Here is a 24144-nt window from a genome sequence, read left to right as displayed (position 1 = left end):
AAGTATTATGCAGCACATGCTATTTTTCCAAGGTCTCCAAAACAAGCAAAAAATGAAATTTCGGCAGAATAAATGGTGCTAGTAAATTTAAATAGTGTTTTGGTTTGTGTGTGGTTGGCTACCCCAAAAGATGGATGCTGAACCAGTGTTTTCTTTGGTTTGTGTCAACCAATCACTCAGTGCCAACTCATGTGAGCATATTTTAATTCCTTTGTACCATTGCCAAGCCATCTCTTGTGATGTCACCAGTGGTTACAGCCCCCACCTTTCACTTCACAGACACATACAATGTGGACAAAACTGCTTTTGCAGATTTACAATGCCAGAATGACTCATTGTTTATGCAGATTTAAAACCAGGATGGGGAGCAACCACTAATGAACATATGTGACAACAACATGTGACAACAACATTTAATACATCAAATGATTGAGAAAAGAAGAGGCTGTGGCAGATCATGAATAATCAAGCCTATATCAAATAAACCAGTAAATTTTCCATGGTGACTGATTATTAGGACATCAGAAAATAGAATTGTTGACCAACTCCTGTTGGTTTTTCTACATGACCAATCGCTTCCCCCACCCCCTGCAATACCACAACACTATGAAACAGAAAACTACCCTTGTGGAATTTCTGCCTTCCTCTGCTTTCTTACAGATAAGGTAGCATTCTTCTCTTAGATATAATATTGGAATCCTATTCATTTCAGACCCTGAACCATTACTTGTCTTTGCAAGACACAAAGGCTACATTCCAGACTAGAGTTGCCAGCTCCAGTTTGGGAAATATCTGGAGATTTTGGGGGTGGAGCCTGGAGAGGACGGCATCTGGTGGGGGGGGGAGGCAAAAGCAGCGATTTATCTAAAGCAGTCATTTTCTCCAGGGGCCTGGAGATCAGTTGTAATTCAGCCACCATCTGGAGGCTGGCAACCCTATTCCAGACATCCTCTTGCACTCTGAAATGAGTTCCAGTCCTTCACTTTCAATGTCTGTTGCTGATCTCTTGCTATCACCCAGCCACAGTAATAGCAGACCTGTCATCATAAACTCAACTTTGCTTGTACGCACACTTCTTTGTGCCTTCAATCTTTCTTTTCCTACTGTTTTTCTGCAGCAGAAGCATAAACGCCAAAGTGAAATAGAAAGCCTGTTATCTATTGAAATGTCAGACTACCTTCTTCCACACCTCATGTTGCTTACCTACATGCAATCAGTGGTTTTAGGACAGTAAGTTGTTTTTAAAGCAAATGTCTAAAGGCATTATAGGAAAGCTAGAAAAAATGTCAACCTTATCCAGTAAACCTTATACAGTTAAAAGAAACATGGCTAGTTCCTCTCTTATCCCATCACCCAGAAGGGATTAAAGATAATTTGAAAAATTAAATTAACACACCGGAGGTGTTAGAGAAGAAAGTGAAAGAGAGACTACAGTTGATATTGAATCCAGAGTTTCTCCTCACACACAACAAAATCCAGCAGTCAAGATGTACTGCCATATTGGAAAGCTGAATTGCACTGTGTGTAAAGTCAACCAGCTTTCAGTATGATTTGTAGAGAAAACCATCTGCCTGCTCTCCATAATCTTGTTGGACAATCAATGCGATCTCCATTAGATGACTATACTGCAGTCACAATAATTGAACCTACAGAAAGGGAGGATGTACCAGTCCTTGCCTTGGGTGACGAACGATTGATCTCACTTACAGGAACTTGACTGTAAACGTGATACTCTTCCTGAAGTCTACATTCACAAAAACAGACTATGATGTGTGAAAAGTAGAAATGATGTCGCTCAGCCTTGCACTCTCATGCAGTTTTGTTCCTGACATTTCAAGTATAAACCCTCTACTTTTGTCTTTTCCACATTAAGAGTGAACTGCAGCCAGTAGTCACAGCCACACTGAATCAGACCAATGGATATCATTTATAGCAAGCAACACAATGCAGTCCAAATACAACTTGAGTATATTTTACCTTCTCACAGAATGAACCTGTTTGAAATAAATTGGACTGTTTGGAGTACTTGGTAATTTAAGGGTTTTTTCCCCCCAGTATGAATACCTTAGGGAGAGACTGTACTTTACAAGAGCATCTCCTTTATTTATTATCATGAGGAGTCATTTTCAGTTTTCAGCTGCCAGTTTGGGGGGCAAGAGGGCAAGAGTAAAATGGCTCAGTTGTTCTAAAGATTGCCAATTGCATTTATATTACACCTTAGCCATATAGCTTATTGGGTTGCATCACTGAGATCAAAGAAAGAGAGCAAGAAAAACATTCCAAAGCATTAAAATCAAACGTGCCAACAGTTGAGTTATATTTAAAGCTCTGATTTAAAGATGACAGCATCATCTAAAGATCAGGTGCAGCTTGGCATTAATTTACCTCATAGGAAGTACAAAGTTTGCTATGACATACTATCACATATGGAAGGAGAAAAAGGAGTATTAAATCACCCGTGTAGGCAATTGGAATCTGCAGATCATGCTTTTCTAAAGAAAATCCCTGACAGAGTGTCATTCTGTTGCAACTGCATTCTATGAATACCTTTTGGATAAATGAACTGAATGATTTATTCTTAATTTTCAATACAGTCTTAACTAAGGGTGTGCTATTTGGGTTTCCAATTCAGGTAAAATACCTGAATTGGACCCAATTTGCAAAGATTAGGGATTTCCAAATCAAGCCCAGCATGCAGGGCCCAATTTGGAAACCCTGAATCAAAGCTTCCTGAAGCAATTCGTATTGCTTCGGGAAGCTTCGGGTCAAGGGGTTTAAATGGCCCTTTCCATGCTACTGCGAAGCAGCAGGGAAAGGGGCATTTAAAACCCAGGATCAGCTGTTTGGTGGGGAAATCCCACCAAACTGATCAAAGGGGGGGGAATGCCCTTTCTCCACTGCTGTGAAACAGCGGGGAAAGGAGCATCACCCCTTGAATCACTGGCTTGCCAAGCCACAGATGGAAGTTGCCCAGGGCTTACAATGCCCCTTTTCATGCCACTGCACAGCAGCATGGGAAGGGGCATTGTAACCCCCTGGATCAGCAGCTTGATGGGGAAATCCATGCCAAGCAGCTGATCAAAGGGGGGAGGGAAATGCCCTTTCCTTGTCACTGTGAAGAAGCATCCCTCCTTTTTGATCAGCTGCCTCAGTAGGCAGCTGATCCAAGAGGTGGGAAGGAATGCCCTTTCCCCGCTGCTTTGCAGTGACGGGGAAAGGGCATTTAAATGTTCCTTTCCCTGTTGCTCCAAAGCAGTGGGCAAATGAGCATCCTCTTGGATCAGCTGTCTGATCCAGGGGGGGGGGGGAATGCCCTTTCCCTGTAGCTTTGCAGCAACAGGGAAAGGGCTTTTAAATGTTCCTTTCTCTGTCGTCAGAAGGGGTGGGTAAAGGAGTATTCCTCCCCTTGGATCGTCTGCCTGATCCAAGAGCATTTAAATGTTCCTTTCCCTGTCACTGTCAAGCAGTGAGAAATGGAGCTACCCTCCCCTTGGATCGGGCCAGGCAGCTGATCCAAGAGGAGGGAAGAAATGCCACTGCTTCGCAGTGACAGGGAAAGGAATATTTAAATTCTTCTCCCTGCTTTCAAATACTGGCCACTTTACACTGATGAGAGGGGAATCCCATCCCATCAGCTGTAAAGCGGCTGGCATTTAAAAGGGCTTTTTTCAGCTGAGAGGGGGATTCCCATCTCATCAGCTGAAAAAAGCCCTTTAAATGATGGCTGCTGGAAGCTTCCCTCTCACTTTGGTATGCTTCAAATCTTTACAGAGCATACCTAAGTGATTGAAATACCCGAATCTGAAGCAGCTTGCCGCTTAGGATATCAAGTGTTTACGAAACTTTTTCCCACTTTGGGTTTACCTGAATTTTTTTCTGGTGCACACCCCTAGTCTTAACCTTGAATCTTATTTTCAATGTGTTGACCAAGCAAATATATCTCTTACATACTGCAGAATCCACCATTTGCATCATTTGGACAAGTGATTCTTCTTCTTCTGATAGGGCAGAGTTCCCCAGTATGGTGCCCATCAGTACTACCCCTGGTACCTAACAAGTTTTTCAGAAAGTGGGTGGGGGTATTGCAAGAAGAGCTTTTTGCTGGCTGCCCTCATTCCAATGAAAGAGTTGTAAATGGCTGCAATTGCAGCCAGCTTCTGGAGGATCAAGAGGACTACTAAGCACCTGGACTTTTCTTACAACAAAATCCTAAGAAGAGTTACTCCAGACTAAGCCTATTGCAAAGAAAGGAGGGAGATATTGTATTTGGTTCTGCTTAGTGCAGGAGCCATTTGGGATTTTGGAGGGAGGTGTCCAGTGGGGTGTCACAGGGCTCGGTTTTAGGCCCGATACTTTTCAGTATTTTTATCAATGATCTGGATGAAGGGGTAAACTCATTAAATTTGTTGGTGATACCAAATTGGGAGGAGTGGCAAACACCCAAGAAGATAGAGTTAAAATTCAACAAGGCCTGAATGCTCTGGAGAAGTGGGTGGTTGTGAACAGGATGCAATTCAACATAGATATGTGCACAGTATTACATCTGTGCCACAAAAATGTAAAGCACAAATACAGGATGGGGAATACACTTCTGGGTAGTAGAGTATGCGAAAGAGATCTTGGAGTAAGAGTGGACTGTAAACTAAATATGAGCAGTCAGTGTGATGCAGTGGCAAAAAAGACAAACTCGGTCTTGGGTTGTATCAAAAGGGCCATTGCATCGAAATCGCAGGAGGTCATAGTCCCTCTCTATACTGCCTTGGTCAGGCTGCACCTGGAGTACTTTGTGCAGTTCTGGAGGCCTCACTACAAAAAAGATGCGGGGAAAATTGAGAGGGTACAGAAGAGAGCAACAAGAATGATCAGGGGTCTGGAGACAGCTCTACAAGGAAAGGCTGAGGACCCTGGGAATGTTTAGTTTGGAGAAAAGATTGAAGGGGGACATGATTTCTCTCTTTAAATATTTGAAAGACTGTCATTTGGATGAGGGCAAGGAACTGTTCCAGTGGCAGCAGAGGATAGGACTCGAAGCAATGGGCTTAAATTACATGCAGAAAGGTACCGGCTGGATATTAGGAAAAGCTTTTTCACGGTCAGAGTAGTTCCATGCTTTCTGGAGCATATTTCACTCTTATCAAGCTGTTCTGAGCTTTTTCTTCCTGGGGTAAGAGTGTTAACTTACAAAGTTCTGCTTCCCTGCATGCCTGGCCTGGGGTGTCTCTGATGAATACAGAAGCTTCTACCTTGCCTGTGGCTTGTTTGCTTCTTTTGTGATCACAATAAGGGGGCCAGCCAGGTGATTTTTAGAAGGAGTGATAATTATTGTTATTCTAAGGCTGATTCAGACTGGATAGATTTGAATGCTCTTTCCACTTACCTAAGATACATAGCTGCTTACTTTAAAAAGACTTCATCTTTAAGGCTATTCTTTGGGCTTTTCTTGACGCTATGTGATGGTTAGGAGTCAACTGACTTACCCTCCACTCATTTTGGTTGACTGCCATTTTAGTTCACCTGGGCATGCCAAGTTCTGAATTCGCACGTTTAATAAATTGAAGCCAAGTAGTGACAGCTATGTCAGTTATGTATCCTTAAATGGAACTTTGGCATTTTGTGCAATGTGCAAGCAATATTTTCTTTTATTTCTATATTACTGATTTTTCTGGACATTTACAAAGTGTGCAGTTTGTTTTATACCCTAAATTATATGTAATCTACAAACAATCTAGGAAGTTTCTTATGACAAATATCTCTTTCAAATCTAAAATTAAATGCTTTCTGTTTTAGGTCAATGATTACAGAGGTATATCTTAGGAGCTCATTAAATTCCACAGTGAATAAGAGCTAGCTGGAACATTGGATAAAAAAAAAAACACTGGGGAAGAAAATTCCCAACATTCAAAGTTGTATTTAATTAAGCTTGTAATCTCAAGTGCATCTCGGTGGAAGTTCATTCCGTGTGATCAATGGAACTGGCATCCAAATAAAGCTTTAAGGGTATCTACTCCATGGTGAATGGATAGGGACAAATACTTTAGAGAATTTCATCTACTGACACCATGTTATGAAAATCTGGTTGCTACATACTTGAATAAAAAATTCACAAACAAAAATATTTTCTAATACCTTACCATACTTTTAAAACCATCTGCTTTTATCTATTAAAAGATAGAATTTTTCCTTTGCCATTTGGAAATGTGCATCATTTCAACTATTAATGGAAATGGTTGTCATGCTGGTCTCAGGCACAGGCAGATGCCTATCAAATTATACCTTCTACTGGGCTAAATATAGTGCTAGAAAATCATACCGAACTCTTCAACATGCAAGACAGATTTTGTGAAATATGTCTGGAAGTGTGGCAAATTATACAAAATCAAAACATACTGGATGGGCTTGTTACTTGGTGGTCTGTCTAGCAATGTTACATATATGGCTAGAGGTCACGTGTCCTCTCCCTGTTGTGGAAGGCAGGAAACTGTACATTGTTGAAAGATGCAGGTAAAATAGTTCAATAGTAAAGCACTTCCCTTGTGGAGCCAGTTTAAGGGAGCGAGGGTGAGGCTGGAAGTGACAGAGACCACAAATGGAGTTAAAAAGATCACAACTTTATTGCTTACAACTTACAGGAGCCTTGGTGCTGCATAGGGCACAGATCCAGGATCGGTTGACCTGCCTGTCAGCTGATGACCCCCTCATCCCCTCAGATTGCCAGCTGAGGGGGCACTATGGGATGACAGTAAGTGGGACTCTACCTGGGCATACACCTCTGTGTAGTTCCCCTATCACCTGGGAACAAGCATGCTCCAACAGCACCCAAGTTGGGTTTGTCACTACCCTGCATCACCCCCAAGATCCCTTAATGGGATCCTTATGGGGAAACAATGCACACAGGTCATGTTTCTCCCCAAAGGCATTCATGCCCAATGCCAAACTGCCCACAAGTTGTGACCAGTGCAAACAAACCCAGGACCACCACCCACAAATTCTCCTGGAGAAGCAGAATTACAATGCCTGAAACAAAGATGGGCCAGGCAAGATATCAACTGTGGAAGACTGCATGCAGAGCCCAGATTGCTCCCCTTTAAAGGCCTGGCCAGCGGATGTGAGAGGAGACAAGAATGCACAGGTCTGCCAGTTAGACACGCCCCGAAGCCCAGCCAATCACTTCCTGATTGCCTGGCCAAGCAATTTGAAACAAGGCTCCCATGCAGCTGCGTGGGGTCAGAAGGAGCTCACAAAACTGGCCTCCCATTAAGTTGAGGAAGGGGGCTTTTCAATGAAAAAGATCTCAGTAGCAAGATTGGGAAAACCTTCATCTGGGACTCAGAGAGCTCTTTCCAGGAAGTATAAACAGTACTAAACTTATAGTTTATGCATATATTTCAGTGAACCTTATAAACATACTTAATTTTCTTTGTTGCCCTGAACTTTATAAGATATACTGAGAATCATGCTCCAGTCCAGAGACATATATGCATAATAAAGAGTTTCCTGCATATTGCTGCACATGTCTAGGCACTCAGCATGAACCATTTTTGATGGTGATGAACTGACCATCTGTTTTGAACAAAAGCAAGTTTAAATTCTGCTGTCCCCTTCCCTTTATCCCACACATATTGGGTTCCTGTACTAATGTCAAAAACCCTCATAAAGAAAAGATTTTAAAACCCTCAAATCATCAAATACAGAGCTTAGTTGACATAAAGGTATTTTCCTAATACTGAAAGAAACAGTACCAGTGCTTATTAGAACAACAAACAATGATCATTTTGAAATATACCATAGTTAACAGAGTTTTCGTTTGTCTTGACTTCAGACATTCATTGAGACCAATTCCAGAAGCTATTAGTTGAAATGATGCCAAATTATTTACATTCCATAGAATTGTATACCACATTGCATTTCCCAGTTTGTGTTCATTCATCAGTTAATCTGAAACAGGTAGCTTTGTAAAATAACAAGAGATCGGTTATGAAGTCAGAACCCTGACATAAAATTAAAAGCTATTTTCTCTCTCTCTTTCTCAGTGTATGTAAAGTGCCATCAAGTCACAGCCAATTTATGATAACTCCATAGAGTTTTTAAACCAAGAGATGAAGACAGGTGGTTTGCCATTGCCTACCTACCTCTACCTCCCACTCAATTACAACCCAGGGCCAACTTTTCTTAGCTTCTCAGAGCTGATGATATTGGGTGAGCATGGGCCATTCAGATCTTTTCTCTACTCTTCCAGAATTTCACAACAGTTCTACACTGAAGGAGATGGGAAGTGATAGAAACTAATTGAAGGCAAAAACATATAATTTAGGGATGGGTCCAGCCAGCCCTATTGTTTGTTTGTTTTGTTAAATGTCACCAAATTCCATTCCTTTCTACACGACCCCCCCCCCCATCCTGCATAGCTTTTTCCCATGATTTCCTGTGTCCTGTGATTTCCTCATCAGCTTAAAACAAAACAAAAAAATGCTGGAAACTGGAGGGAAATCAAACTAATTTTATTTCTTATTTATTTATTTATTTCTAAAATATAAGACAAAAGATTTCCAAATCAAGTTTAGAAATTTGAATAGTAAGACTAATCAGCAGGTGGCAGGTTTCATTTCTCTTTCAACCAATTGAGTGATCCTTCAGAATTAGTTCTTAATTGAGAAGTAGAAAACCCAGAAAACTTTCTTGAGTCATGTAAAGCTTTTAGTTTAGTTCAGTTCAGTTTAGTTAGAACTCAAACTCTTCTTGTTCTTGAGAGCTTATCTGTTCTAATAGTTTTTCAGCCTCAAAATTTGTTTTATATGTACTCATTTTCCATAATATCAGACATTTAATTTGAATGGGATGAACCACTTATAAACAATGCCTTGTAACTGAAGTTGTGGTGTTAAGAATTTAAAGGTAAATCAACCAAAAACTGCACCTCCTGTTCTTCAATAATTAATTTAGGTTGAGCCGTTACTGCCTTTAGTATTTGGTTTTTAACATATATACCCAGAAATGTAGCAATTACAACCCTAGTAAAAAAAATTGAAGATGATTTTCTAGGACCTATCCAATATACCTTCTCAACTAAGATTGAAGTCACAACCTAGGATAGCAGCACATATTTCTTCAAGTAAGGTTGCCAAATTATTCTCTTTGGCACTTTCTTTACCTCTCCAAATAACAAGTTATGACCTCTACTCTTACACTGTAAAAAATCTCTTTTAGAGTCTAAAGATTTTAACTGTCATTTATTTATTTATTTATTTATTTATTTATTTATTTATTTATTTATTTATTTATTTATTTATTTATTTATTGAACTACTCCCCACTTTTGAGGGAGTTCAGCTGACCCTTGCTGACTTGATTAAGAGCTACAGGTTATACTGGGTCCAGCACTGCTGCTAGAAAAAGAAGTTACTGCAGTTGCCAAAAAATGCCTTCCACAAACTTGGGCTAACCCAAAAGTTGGTCCACTACATTGAGGTGGCCAATTTGGCCACTAGGATTCATGGCATAGTAACATTGAGAGTTGACTACTGCAATGCACTCTACATAGTTCTCCCCTCAAAGTTAACTAGGAGGCTCCAATTGGTACAGAACACAACAGCTTGATTATTATCAGGAGCTTTCTGCAAACTATGCAAAACTGAATTATTCAGGAGGGCTTTCTTACACAGGTAATAGGGTTGTGTTGTAAGGAAATGGTTTGAGGTGATGCTTCAATAGGGACTATACTACAGTTGTGCACTGTCTTTTATTGTTAATTATGCCATGTTAAATTGCCTATGTTATCTTCAACATTGTTCCAGCCCTAGATGAAATTTCTGCATGTTCTATAATCCATACCTTACTGTATAGTTTATTGATTGCCCTAGCTGTTGCTTGTATTGAATTACACTGTAATCCACTTTGAATCTCAGTGACAAAGTAAACAAACAAATAAACAATTGCTATGCAAAAGGGGGAAGAGCTCACAAGCAATGTCCTGGGAAGTTTCCATTAAGACACACTTGCCTTCAAATCTGTGGCTGTTGGGTGAAATATTCAGGTGCACATTGTTGGGTTGGATGCAAAATTAATTAGTATTTTTTGTTCTCATGATTTCATAATCATTCTTTTCAATGGGGAAGGGGAGAGGTACCAATTGGAAGCTCTGGGGCAGCTATTTTTGCACTTAACAGCACCAAAATCACACAGAATACAGTCATCCCCATGAACCATTTTCTCACCAAGTTTCCAGAACACAAACAAGAGGGTTGATGTTAAAGGACCCTAAAGTAGGCAAGTGTTGGTGGCACATGCCTGTTATTTCACTGACTCCTATGGTGGGGAATGCAAGTGAACCATATTCAATTGCATTTGATAATCAACATTCTGTGCCAAATGGGGGGTTATTTATTCACTCATTCTCACGTTCACCACTCAGTTGCAAGCTCAACAGCATGTCTGGATCTGCCAGGAACAGACTGGCATGTATGTCCAATGCCCCCTTGCCTATGATCTCCTGTGGGTCCTCTAATTTTTTCCCTAACTATTTATTTTGGCCAAATTTCCACCTAATTTGCATACCATGATACTTCCTCATGGTGCACAGAGACTCTATTGGTGCCTCTTTTCTTTTTATGCATAAAAGTACTTAGAAAGAGGCCTTTTTCTGTGCATAAAAGCATTTCTATGTACAAAGATGCACAGAAAGGGTCCACCAGCCACAATGGTCGACAGATGGGTCTGCTGGTCAGGTGCCTGGGGAAAGTATTTTTTAAAAAACCATGATAATGGAGAAGCACTTGCTTGCTGCTGTGAAGAAGCAAATAGCAATAGTCAAGAAGACTAGAAAGTACCTGAAATTGAAAAATATCACAGAATGTTCAGAAGAGAAGTTTCTGTGACTGCCAAGCAGCCCAGACTTGCATCTCCATTCCAGAGAGTCAGAAGTAAGGCTCAAAAACAGTTTTTTTCATGATTTTTGCAGATGGAGATTTTATTTCCATAAACCCCTAGAAAGCACCACTGTTCTGATGTAAGTATGTTCTGGATGACAGCTGGAAAACACTACTGCAGAATATGGCAGCTCATTAGATGCTGAACACATATTGTATCAGTGGCCTGATATCTCTGTTTGCTCTCAGAATCAATCTAGCACCATTCAAATACAGATGTCACTAGAGGCCTGAGTGTCCTGTACCTTGTTTATCTCTTACCTCCCTCAACCATGGCACTTTGCACTCTGTAGTGTCTATGGTCAGCTCAGAATGGAATCTTGATATCATGCGGAAGGCAATGGCCATTTCCACACGTACCAGCATAGTGCTAACCTCTGGCAATGAGGGCGCCTTCCTGGCACGATTTCTGACATCATCGCGCCACAAAAACAGGATCATGGCGCGATCACATCAGAAATCGCACTACAAAGACACCCTCATTGTGAAAGGTTAGCACTATGCCAGTACGTGTGGAAATGGCCAATGTCACTAATTAATTAATTAAAACATTTTACCCTGCCTTTCCTCATGATTCAAGGTGGCTTTCAGATTACCTCCGAGACAGAGGGCTAGTTTGGGTGTTGTTTTTCATGGCTATGCTAGATGATTCAAACATAAAGGCACATGCAAATGGGTAAGAGAAGGATCTCACCCACTAAAATGAATGCTGGAGTATACAGATTTGACTGTATATTAAATCCGTATGCAATCTGTTTGCATATTATATTTTCATTGATTTTTTTCAGGCATTTTGGTATGTTGAATTATTTTTGTACACACTTTGATTAGTAAGATTTTCTCTTTCTTTTTTTAAATGCTGTTTCCATCCTGAGGTTTAAATGACCATGCAGGTAATAAATCTGAATAAATAAAATATACCTAAACCCTGTCAAAATCCATCGTATCAGGTGGCCCATATGCTAAGGGACAAGTTTCATTTTCACTGGTAATTGGTCCAATCTATACAGTATGCATTGTGAAACACAGTTCCATATCTTGCCCTGCCCACTAACAAATGGCTCATAAGATGCAAGAAACAGTATCCTATTGCAGAGGGTAATTCACTACACTAATATTATTCATATTGTGCTGAAATGAGTCATTAATCTACATAGCACTAGCCAATGAAGCAGGAAATCTCATTGTGTATGGCTCCCACCTGCTCTTCTAGCTCAAAATAAATCCATTAGTTAGGAGCTGTTTGTGTAATTTAGCTTGCAGAACAGTGTCATCCAAAGAAATACAATTGAACAGCAACATGTATATCTGTAATATGAATAATATATACATAGGAATTATGTATAGCTTGTAACATTTTAAGACTTAATTTTGTCAAACCTGTCTTTTATGGAGTTGCCACAGCAAACTGATATACGTTGTTCTTTTCTCCCATTCATTTACTGTGACAGTTTATTTGGACTAATGATTATTCTTAAACATTAGTTATGTCAGCTGCAAATACATAAATGACACTGTCAATCTTGGAGCAGAATTGAAGGGAATCATCACATTCCTATTGCCCTCTATAACCAGTAGCCAAGGAATTTTCTGTGTAAAAGCTGCCCTTCGAATGCAAAAAAAGTATAGAAAACAATGGGATGGCTTTTCTTTTTAACTAAATTTTAATCCTCATGGTTATATAAAGTTGTCTCTTGGCACTTCAGTTGAATGTAAACTGGCCTAGTATTTTTTTCCCCAAATTTTAACACATGCATCTTATAACAACTGCTATGGCAGGTATCATGAGCTTATTCATTAATATAGATTCCAGATCCTAGTAGCAATGTAATAATTAGCAAATAAAAACAATTTTACTATAATTTTATTTTAATCAACTTCAGTATAGTGGGTTGAATCTTGTTTAAAACTGCCCTTTCACTAGAGCTCTTAAGCAAGAAAAAGACGATGATAGCCACTTATACTAAATCAAACTTATTGTATCCTCATTTGCTTTTCCACTTGCCCAAGATCTTGTGCAACCAATTCCTTGGTATTAAAATGCATAGTGAGGTGCTGCACAAGATCTTGTGCAAACAGATTTGCCAGCCATGGAAAAGGGCCCCTCCCCCAGCTGCCTTGAAGGGAGGAAGAGGGGAAGATACAGTATCCTTGAAGGAACAGCTGCATAGACTAGATATGCTCAGTGACACACGCACACACCATTCCTGCCCAATGTTTTAATTTTAATCTCTCAGTGTCACAGTGAGAGATCTCTGTCTTTTGGTGCTACACCTCTGAAGATGCCAGCCACAGCTGCTGGTGAAACGTCAGGAACTACAACGCCAAGACCATGGCTATATAGCCCAGAAAATCCACAACAACCATCGTTCTCCGACTGTGAAAGCCTTCGACAATACATCACAGAAATAGTCCAGTCCTCTGGTGGGGGTGGGAAGTCCAAGCCTCTGTCCCCCGATGCCACTCACTTGGATAGCAGGGGAGAAGTCCCAAGGAATGTGCCTGGGAGGCAAAAAACCTCCCTGGCCAGCACTCAGCAGTCTCACTCCTTCTGGGTGCAATGACGTCACTTCCTGAATTGAGGTAATCACACCTGCCAGGATTGCCTGTGTGCTTTCCGTGAGCACAAGGAGATTGCCCCTGGTAAGTGGCAGCTCCCTCTCACCAGGAGGGTAAAAGGAGGTGGCAACCCTACCCACAAGAAGGCTGTGGAGGGAGGGGGGGTGAAAAACAAAGAACAAATTACTGGGAGGCAGATCCTCACCTCCTAGTGTAATGGGAGCCACCACCATTCCCTCTTAACTAACCCTCAGATGAGACTAGGGTTGCCAGGTCCCCTTATCCTCCTAGTGAGAAGGGGAGAGACCTAGCTCTTACCTCCTTCTTGCCTTCTTCTTTATTCTTTACTCGTGCATGCACAGGGGGTGCCCCCCAAGGCTGCACTATGACATCACCACACAGGCACATGGGGTGCGCCCACCTCACAGCAGGCCAATTTGGGACTCAAATGGACCTAATTCAGCCCGTTTGGGGCTGAATAGGGCCCATTTGTGGCCAAATTTGGTCCACTGTGAAACGCACGAGTTCTGCTAGGGCAGGGTGATGGGCTCTGGATTTCTCCTGCACTTTGCAGTTGGCTGATTTCAGCCCTAAATGGTCCTGATTCAGACCACTACAGAGTGTGGGAGCACTGCAAGGAGGACCCTGACAAGCTCTTGTGCTTCACAGCAGGCCAATTCAGGACTCAAAATGGGCCTGATTCAGTCCATTTGGGGCCCAAATCAACCCACTGTGGAGCATAGGAGTGCACCACGCCACCTGGGAGTGCACTCTGGGAGGCACGTTTCCCCCGCCTTTCCCCCCCTACCCAGATGAGCAGGGGCAGAGGTGGAGGGTAGGAGCGGGGCATCCCCCACCCCCAGAGGGGGACTGGCAACCTTATAACAATATAAACACCACATTCTCTGAACTCCCATATTTGATGTCTAAGATATAACATAAAAGAAGAAAGGCATACCTCAATAATGAAAGAAACTATAAACTCTCTGTTTTTGAAATGAAAGCTGGGAATTCAGAGAACCTGATACACATATTATTATAACACTATTACATTGCCCAGGGGTCATTTCGTAGAAAAAGAGCTGCAGGAATTCATTAGCATAGCTCATTAGTATAACTCATTAGCATATGCCACACTCCTTGACATCTCCGGAAGTGATGCCAGCAAAACACAAGTGCACATGAACTGAGTGAAAGGAGAGAGAAGTGATTGTGTCACCTAAGTCAGAAGAATAACATACCCAGTTTTATTTTCTGAAGAAAAATTATCCAACAACCTAAAACCAATACGTTCATGTACTAATAAAGGTTTATTTTGATTTCCGTTCACCCAAGAGTTATAAGTTATTTCTATATACCAGTCTCATCATCAGGGCCACATAGTCCCATGAAGGAGCCTTAACACTTGGGCACAATAGTCAGGAAAAAATTAATTAACCAGATTGGAATTGAATTCCTGGTGGCAGTGATACCTATCCAGAGGGTGAAATAATAAGAGGGTTTAAGGCACCAAATCTAACCACATGATAAAAAGGGAGTTGTGACATTGCTGCCAGATGGGAGTGCAAAATACACAGAGGCCACTGGCTCTCCCAACTGGTCTTCTTTCCTTTGCCCTGTTGCATCTGCACAAAAGTGCAGACGTAAGGGCAAGCCCTTTGGATTCCAATCCACCCAGCATGGAAACCACTCTTCCCCACTCTTCCCTTTCTCTAATAAGACAGGCTGTAATGATACAGCCTTTTAAAGGGCTAAGAAGGAAGGAAGGGAAATGGCATGTGACAGTCTGCTGAGCCTCACCATTTTGAAAGTGGAGCTTAGCTTTGCCCACTCCCATGATGGCTATGGGTGGAGAGTGCAGAATAATGCACATTTGCTGTTACTTTCCTTTGTTTTCATAGATTTTTGTTTTCAGGTCACAGTTCCAGATTTTCAAGTTAATGTTGCAGTCATTAACTATAAGCTTTTTACTAGCTTCTAGAAGCTCTTTATTAGCTACATTATCTCCTGCAGTTCTTAGCCATAGCACTTTAGGATCACAAACTAAGTACTTTAGTGGCATTCCTGTTGTTAGACCCTCTAAGGGATCCCATTTAACATTAAAGGGAAAGGATTTAAAGCATTTTTAGGAATTCTTCCTTAATTTTCCAATACAAATATGGTTCAATAGGAAAAAATACCAGGCATACAGAATGCCGACAATAAATGTCAAAGAGAATTGAAGGCCATACAGTTAGAAGCAATGCTTACTGTAGGGTGCCTATTCCTTAGTTTTATAGCATTAGCTAGTGCTTTTTTCTCTATTAAAAAAGAGGTGCCAGTCCATCTGATTTTAGCCACCTTTGGGACCCATGCCCACTGGCTGAAAGAGGTGCCAATACCACATAAAGAGCTGCCAGTACTATGGAAAGAGGTGCTGGCATTGTCAGAAAAAAGCCCTAGCTGTGACAAGAGAATAGGGCATTCTGGTTTGCCAGGCTTGTGTATTTTGAGCAGAAGATAGCTGTGTCTGAAGAAGGGAACTTTTAAAAGCTTACACTCTAAAAATCTTGTTGGTCTCTACGATGCCTTTGAACTCAAATTCCACTGTTCAACTGCAGATCAACATGGCTACCCACCTAAATTATTACCAAAAAGTTAAGGAATTATTCATTGGTGAGCATTCATTGCTTCTCAATTTAGTGATAATATACACAGAAATAACATACAAATAAGCTCTCATTTTTAATCTGATCTGATTCCCATCTGTCGCCCATTCTGTGAAGAAGTTGTGCATAAATGTCCACAGAAAGGCTGCTTAAGTACCAAACGGTAAACCCAGGGCTTTTTTTCAGCTGGAATGTGGAGGAACGGAGTTCCGGAACCTCTTGAAAATGGTCACATGGCTGGTGGCCCCGCCCCCTGATCTCCAGACAGAGGGGAGTTTAGATTGCCCTCTGCACCACTGAGTGGTGCGGAAGGCAATCTAAACTCCCCTCTGTCTGGAGATCAGGGGGTGGGGCCACCAGCCATGTGACCGTTTTCTCCAAGGGCAACCCACTGAGTTCCACCACTTCTTTTCCTGGAAAAAAAGCCCTGGGTAAACCATTTATAATTTAATTGGCATTTTACCTTTTATGTATCATGCCATGGCATCCATTTCTTAGAAGGCAATCTTACCGTGTTTGATTGGTTTGGGGTTTTTTTTGGTCACCCACTATGCTTGCTTATATTACAGGCCACCCCAGGATAAATTTCTTCTTCCCTATCTATATTTGATGCATTTTTGCTCACCTTTTCTCCAAAGAGTTCAGGGCAATGTACATGGTCTTATACCCACACAACCCAGAGAGGTAAGTGAGGCTGAGACAGAATGACAGGCTGAAGATGACACAGGGAGTTTCATGGCAGAAGAACATTTGAACATGAGTCTTGCAGATACTAGTCCAATAATCTAAGCACTACACCACCTTTTCAAATTGAACTTTAGTTCTTTCTACAGGCTAATAGTCCTCTACTATAACTAAAAGAAATGATACATATGATGGAAGGAAGGGGGGAAATTGACACCTAGGTTGGCAGTGGTACATGTTCTGTTTATCAGAAGTGGTCTTCCATTTGCCTACCAGGCACAATTGGATGTTTATTTGTTTGTTTACATTGCAAAGGGCTATAGTGAAAACCTCAAAAAACCTATATGATAGATCCACCCTTCACTTTCCCATTGTGAGACAGATTCTCCCACCAGAATTCAGTTTCCCTGCTTTGACTGCTTTGATTGAGTAGTCCCAAGTAGTGTGTTAATATTTGTGGTCTTGAAGGTCTGTTTGTCCTGACTCACAGATATAATTTTGGCTTTTTAGCCCAGTCCAGGAACTTGATGAAGAAAAGCAGGAGCCCTCTTCCTTTTTGTTGGAAATGGCACTAGAGACTGTGTAATGTTCAGAGAGAAATAAACACACAGGATTGAGTAAAGGTAATCAGGGGATGGAAATGCAGAGGTAAAATTTTGTTAGTATCACATAATACACTTTGTATAAAAGGCAAAATAGTATCCCTGAAGCTTATTTTCATATATTCTTGGTTCTTAACAGTGAGAGGCGTTTTACTTAGTAATTTAGGTACAGTAACAGTGTTTCTTCAGGAAGTTTTCTATGGTTCAGGTTTTCTGGAGTTACTTTCTTTATGCACCTAACTCACTCCTTTCTTGAAACTAGAGGGTATTTCTATCTTCTGAATAGGCTATAACCATTTTCCCTTCACAACAGACACAGGGTTCTCTTCAAAGCTAACCCCCTTCAAAACTGAGCCATAATTAATCTTCTTCTCCTTGGAGGATATAACCTCTCTTCATTTTGGCTTGAAAGGGAATCTCAACCCACTATCCAATCACTCTCGCCAAAACACACTCCTAGTTCTCTGGTATCTATGTAAAGTGTACTTCAGCTTGTGCTGACAGACTTTGAATTCTTAGATAGAACTCTTCCTCAGGACAGTGACACTACAGTTAAAGCAAAGCAGCCTTCTTCCTTCACTCTAAAAGTGAACCTTTCTGACTTTTCTTGTCAGACTCCCTCACTCCAAAATCCTGTCAGAAACCAACTGTCTGCCTTCAGAGTGGTTCTAAATAATCAATCAGAGAAGAGAAAGCAGCCTGCCATTCTAGGAAATAGTTAATCCTTCCCCTCTCAGCTCTCTAATTTCAATGCACTTCGAAAAACCTGCAGTCCATCATAACCTCCATCTCTTCTTCCTCTAATTTTTGTAGTGGTTTCTTGGTGAGTGCCTCTGAAAGTATCCTAAGGACTACCATTTAAGAATTTCATTGTGTTAGGCCACTGAGAGAAACAAATACAAGAATGTTCAAAAACAAAGCACCTAACTGCTCTCTTGTAAGATGAAGATAATCAAATTCTACTTGAGCTATTAAGGTACTTGATTTTGCACTGCCATCAATACTATGGATGTCACTGCTTCTAAATCTAAACATCTGCAAAGGTTAAAAAAAGAGGTGGCTTAGTAATGCAAACAGCTTGATCCTCACCAATGTCTGCACAATAAGCACTAGCCCTAGTGCAAGCTAGTTAGACTCTAAGGGTCTGCTTAGTTATGGGAGTTGATTGCCATCAGGACCCAAATCTAGGATCCTTGGTCCTGTATGTCCAAATCACACCACATTTTTTGAAAAAATGTCTGAACAATTCAAATGTCTTAGCTCCTCATCTGAGCACATGTTTAGCCATACATAGTTCCTGATTTTTATTCCTTAAATGAATACAGACTTTATTCACTCTGCAGGCTAAATTTATCAACCAACATCCTCAACATATCTGAAGCCTACTCATATTTTGTGTGATATCTATGCAAGAAATGGGGAATTTAAATTTCAGATATATGACTATAGAATTGAATCCACTTCTATGTGCCAACCCACCTACCCAAATAAGATATCTTGAAACCTATAATATCTTGAAGCAAATATCAGTGCAAAATAATAACTATGATCAAGTGCTGAGAAACACTGATTGCTTTCCTCAGAGCCCTTATAAGAAGAATATGGAAAAATGTACTATGCATTTGCAAATGTAAAAAAGCAGTGTAGCCATTAAAAATGTCCTAAAGTTATCTATTGCTGTCAACATCCTTACATTAACTCTGTGTTAGAAATAAAATGTTGCTACCCTTCAAGCAGTTTTAATCTTCAGCAAAGATTCTAAATTTAAATGTCTCTTTTGAGATAAACAGCTGCTGCAATAGTAATTCTGCTACATCTTGTGACCCCAGATATTCCCATATACTATTATTTATTCTGCAAACAAACATTTTCACAGGTTAGATCCTCAATCCTCATAAAATGCTTAGATATATTTTTAAAACAGGAGCAAATCTGTCCAAGACACAGCTACATCTTAAATTCATGATCTCTGTTATTACAATGCTTCAAAAGTTTCTACCAGTTCATCACATTTTGAGCCTTACCACTAAAACTGGGTATCAAATCTAGATGTTAGAACACCCAGTACTTATATGTTATTTATAATTAAACCCAAATCCTAAATATATTTACTAGGAAATATTATAATACTCAATGAAATTCTGTAAGCCTAGAACTTTGTTTTAAAAGGAACACACATATACCAGAATTTCAGAAGTTAAACAATTCATTAAATGGCATGCTGAAAGTGGTCTTCCATGCTAGAGAAAGATTCTTTAGTATAGTATCCATCAGCCAATGATTACCAAAAGTGTACTAGGCTGGCTGCCATAACTACAGAGGTGGGTCTTCACTTCTCCAACAAAATAACTAGCCCATTGAATTCAATGGGCTTAGACTGGAGTAAGTCTGTTTAAGATTGCAGTGTAGGAGTCTTACCAGGAGCACAATTATGGACATAACATGGTTCATGACAATTATACATTTTCAAACAAAATACCATCATTATACAAAGAATAATAATGTTTTTCTGTTTGTACAGTTAAAGCTAATGTTGCTTCTACAAATACATTGTTATTTATGATGGTGTTATGCTATTATTTTATTAGGCTTTCCAATCATGAAAGGAATATAATTCAGCTCCCCAAAAAGGTCTCCATTTGCTTAATGAAGAAAACAGCAATTATTTTTCAAGTTTTTCGTAACATTAGCATTTGCTAAAAGCTTTCTAGTATACATTCATAATTATCAATAATAACATTCACTAATGCATTTCAGCAATTTACAGGCTATTACTTGTAGGAAAAGAAAATGTCCAATCTATTCCATAATCTCTGCAATCCTGAACTCTGAACCAAATCCAGGAAAAGAGACTGTAACTAGTCCCCTGCTGAAAAATTTGTGTGTTTCATTTTGGTACTTACTGCTTAGAGGCCAAGCAGGCAGGCTAGGTGGTCAGGGGCCATCTGGCAGCATCTTGTTTTCCTTAATGGCAAGCCTGTCTGAACTCATCATGCAACCAATTGATTCCAAAGGGAAGAAACTGAGCCCTTATAGCAATAACTCCATTGCCAGGAAATAGATGTGTGCAGTGTGCATGAGTGTATTTTTGTCTTCAACACTTCCTGAACAGTAGCATTGGCATTGAGTGGCTCGTAGGGATCAAAGCTTTACTTTGTACCAGCGAGGGGAGCAGCAAACTGCATGGTGCCATCAGCACTATCATCACCATTGCCATCCCTTTCTGTGTGTCACAATGCAAGGAAAGGCCACCCTGGCAACATCCATGTGGGAGTGCACAAGTGGGTTTGAGGAGGGAGCAGTCTTCTTCAGCTCCCCAATGCCACAAAGGTTCATGTTGTGCAGTTTAGGATGAAAACTGGAAAGAATAAGCCATTCTTAAAGGAGACCCTCACTGAGGGAGTCCCAGGTATGAGGAGCTGGTTCATGCTCATTCAGAGGCCTCTGCTGTTGCTTCCCTTCACTTAGATGCCATGGTGCCAGTGCAGCCACTCACTGTGACTTAAGAAGTCCTCCAAAGATAGCAGGTCAAGGAGCACCAGGAAGAATTTCATCTTGCCAAGTAAGCTATCTGGTAGGCTGTGGGGGCTTTTCTGATTAAAACTGTTAACTCAGCATTATATGACTGGGAGGTAGCAGGTGCGTGTGTTGCATACTCACACATATGCACACACCACATCTTTCCAGACCAGTATTCCACATGGAAGGACCGATCTAGTGAGATTTCTTTTTTCCTTTTCATTCAACTCTGAGTTAATGGTTTTAATCACAAAAGGAGACTAACAGAAAACAACCTTTCCAGTCTCCCTCTACTTCTCTTCCCATGAAAGAAAAAACCACCTCTAGCCCTGCAAGGACAGGCTGGTGGCTAGCAGAGTCCTGGGCTGCTGCAAAGCAGATTAGGGTGAAAAGGATTTGCCCCTCCTTGTGGAAACAAAACTACAAGGCACAGGGAAACATGGCATAACGGCAGGATTCAAAGGTAATAATTGAGTGGCTTTGTCACTATCATAAAGATGTGATTTTTTTATTTCACTGTGTTGCCCTTCCTTACATTGAAAGAACAATTCATAAATATGGAATATTTCCTTTTTCCTCATATGCCTTAAACACAAAACTCTGTCTGGCAAGGCAGAACAGATGCCAACCCCAGCTAGAGTTAGAAAATTACTAGAAGGTGTGTCAGATTGACTAGCTGCCCCTCCACGTCCCAGAGAAGCACTTAAATAAAACAAAGAGGTCTTCCAAGATTTCCTGAGTTAATCTCATCTACACCCTTCTGTCCTTCCCTCACCCACCTTCCTAATCAATGCTATTCAGGAACCAGCTAGCCCCTCCCATCCAGCAATCGCAGGTCATCAAGCACTTTTCACACTTATAGTCCACCTTAGGAAGCCTCTCCCAACTCCATTGTCCACCTCCAAAGACAGCCATCAAGTCATTCACTTAGGGAGCATGATGTGAGTTTTGCCCCAGGATACATTTTGCTCTATAATTGGGCTGCTCTGCCATGTGCTCACTGTATGTGTGTCCTTGCATTCACTCATACAAATTCAGACACATGCTTGAGCCTTTTCCTTCCTGCCATGTTTGAGCCTTTTCCTTCCTGCTGTCTCTACGGATATCCTCTCTCTCTCACAGTGGAAAATATTCTCCCATCCCAGCTACTCTCTCCCACTTTCCTTCCCGTTTTATAATTAGCTCTGTGTGTATGCTGTGTGTGTTTTCCTGTATGTTTGCATTTTACCTCTCTGTTAATAAAGAAACCTTTCCTGTAGAACGTTTGCCTGCCTATTTGAGAGTTCTCTAAGGGAACAATCCTGGTATATATTGGTGGAGATCCCAGTTTCCCCCTCTCACTGCATCTCCTTAAGTGCTAATTCCCCCATCTCACAAGGAGACCCCCATTTGAGTAACAACTGCACTGTGCTGGTTAACAATGGAGCTTTTTTCTGCTTGAGCGCCATGCTGGAGTGCTGTGCTAGTGGCACTTTGCCAGTAAATTTCCTGCCATTGTGTGTGCCTGCCAATACTAACCTTGTCTGGGGTCCACTGCTATATGAGTTTTCATGTGCTTGAGGAGAAACTCATTGGATCTAAGAGTTTTGGGATAATGTGGTCTTTGGTTAAGTTTGAATAGAACCTCATTTACCCAACTCCCCCCACCCCCGAAAAGAACAGTGTGTGCATGCATATGCAGCTAAACACTCGCCTTGACACATGCCTTCCCCAAGCATTCCTCAAGGTCCATAAACATGGAACCTCTCTTTCCAACTAGGTGGGTCAATGGTTTAGAGGAAGGACTGTGCTCTGTATGATTTTGGTGCTGTTGCATGCAAAAACAGCTGCCCCAGAGCCTCGTTTCCCTATGTCCCCTTGAAAAGAAGAGTGTGCATTTGCGCATGCACGGCCAATGCACATACAATGGGCCAAAATTCATGAAAACAAAAAAACCCCAAATGGATCTCTTCTAGGCTGGCACTGCCTGACCCAGAACAAACCAGTAATGAAATGGAATTATTCTAGAACCCTCCAGAACCGAAACTGAAATGGAAACTTTTGTGGTGCACAACCCTAGTAATGTACTTTCAAGGTCAATTACAATGGAATCTCCTTTAAATTGGATCTGAGGGCCAAGTTTTTTTTCTTAAATGGTCAGAGTTGTGCCACAGGGTATATTGGCCATTCCTGCTCACTAGGGCATCACATCAGAACTGAACTTACTATCTATTGCTGAAATTCTACTTACTCTCATTCAGAGTATGGGTTTTGAGGCCAGCCCTACAATCAAAACAGCAGGTCCAAGAAAAAATGTGGCAATCTTTTATAAAGAATGGATAAAGAGAAGGGTGGAACCTCTTAGGTTATCAAGCTTATTTTGAATTTCTTGGATGATGTAGCAGTCCAAGAGTCTAAAAATATGATTATTTATGGCTCATACTTGTTATTCTATATTTGCATTAGCTATAGGGGGGAAAAACTCTTCTGACACTTCAAGTCCTCTTACTTGCATAGCTGCCATAATCCAGCACACTTGTGAAGATCATATGATAACAACCTTCTAGAAACCTACACAGCTGTCATTTCATCAAACCTACCATGGAAGAAGAAGTAAATGATTGGCAGAAAATGCAACAAAACCTACTATGGAAGAAGAAGTAAATGATTGGCAGGAAATGCAACAAGAAACCTGAGGCTATTTCCTACTAAGTCTGAGCAAATATATCAGGACTCGTTAGCCAGCCATGTACACTAGACTTATTTTTTTAAAAAACTGACACAGAGCTTATATAGTAAAATGACATATCTTTAAAAGATTATTTGGCTCCCCCCAAAATGAAAATGCATCTACTTCATTTAAACATATATGAAAGAAAGAAAGAAAGAAAGAAAGAAAGAAAGAAAGAAAGAAAGAAAGAAAGAAAGAAAGAAAGAAAGAAAGAAAGAAAGAAAGAAAGAAAGAAAGAAAGAAAGAAAGAAAGAAAGAAAGAAAGAAAGAAAGATGTTGCAATTGTATTCTGAAGGACACATCAGTATTAACTTTAACACCCTAGCCAAATTCTGGACCCAATACTGGATATTTAATATTTCTAAACAATATTCAAAATATGCATTGCAGATGTTACTGCAGCTGACTAATTCCCACAGATAACTGTTTATGTGAATGGTCTACAAAATTGAGCAGTGCAATCCTGGAAAAGGAGGCTCACCAGAGATTGCTTTCATGCCT

General features: G+C 40.7%; 1 protein-coding gene across 1 annotated transcript in view; it reads right to left on the bottom strand.

Moving 5' to 3' along the window:
• The window catches only part of LAMA2 (laminin subunit alpha 2), a 703642-nt gene that overhangs the window by 519938 nt on the left and 159560 nt on the right, over positions 1-24144 (bottom strand). The gene's annotated exons all lie outside the window — the stretch shown is intronic.

The sequence above is a fragment of the Eublepharis macularius genome, chromosome 1 (genome assembly GCF_028583425.1).
Source record: "Eublepharis macularius isolate TG4126 chromosome 1, MPM_Emac_v1.0, whole genome shotgun sequence".
In the NCBI taxonomy this organism is placed as follows: Eukaryota; Metazoa; Chordata; class Lepidosauria; order Squamata; family Eublepharidae; genus Eublepharis; species Eublepharis macularius.
The sequence above is the reverse complement of the archived record's forward strand: the minus strand, read 5'-3'. Positions and strand labels throughout refer to the sequence as shown.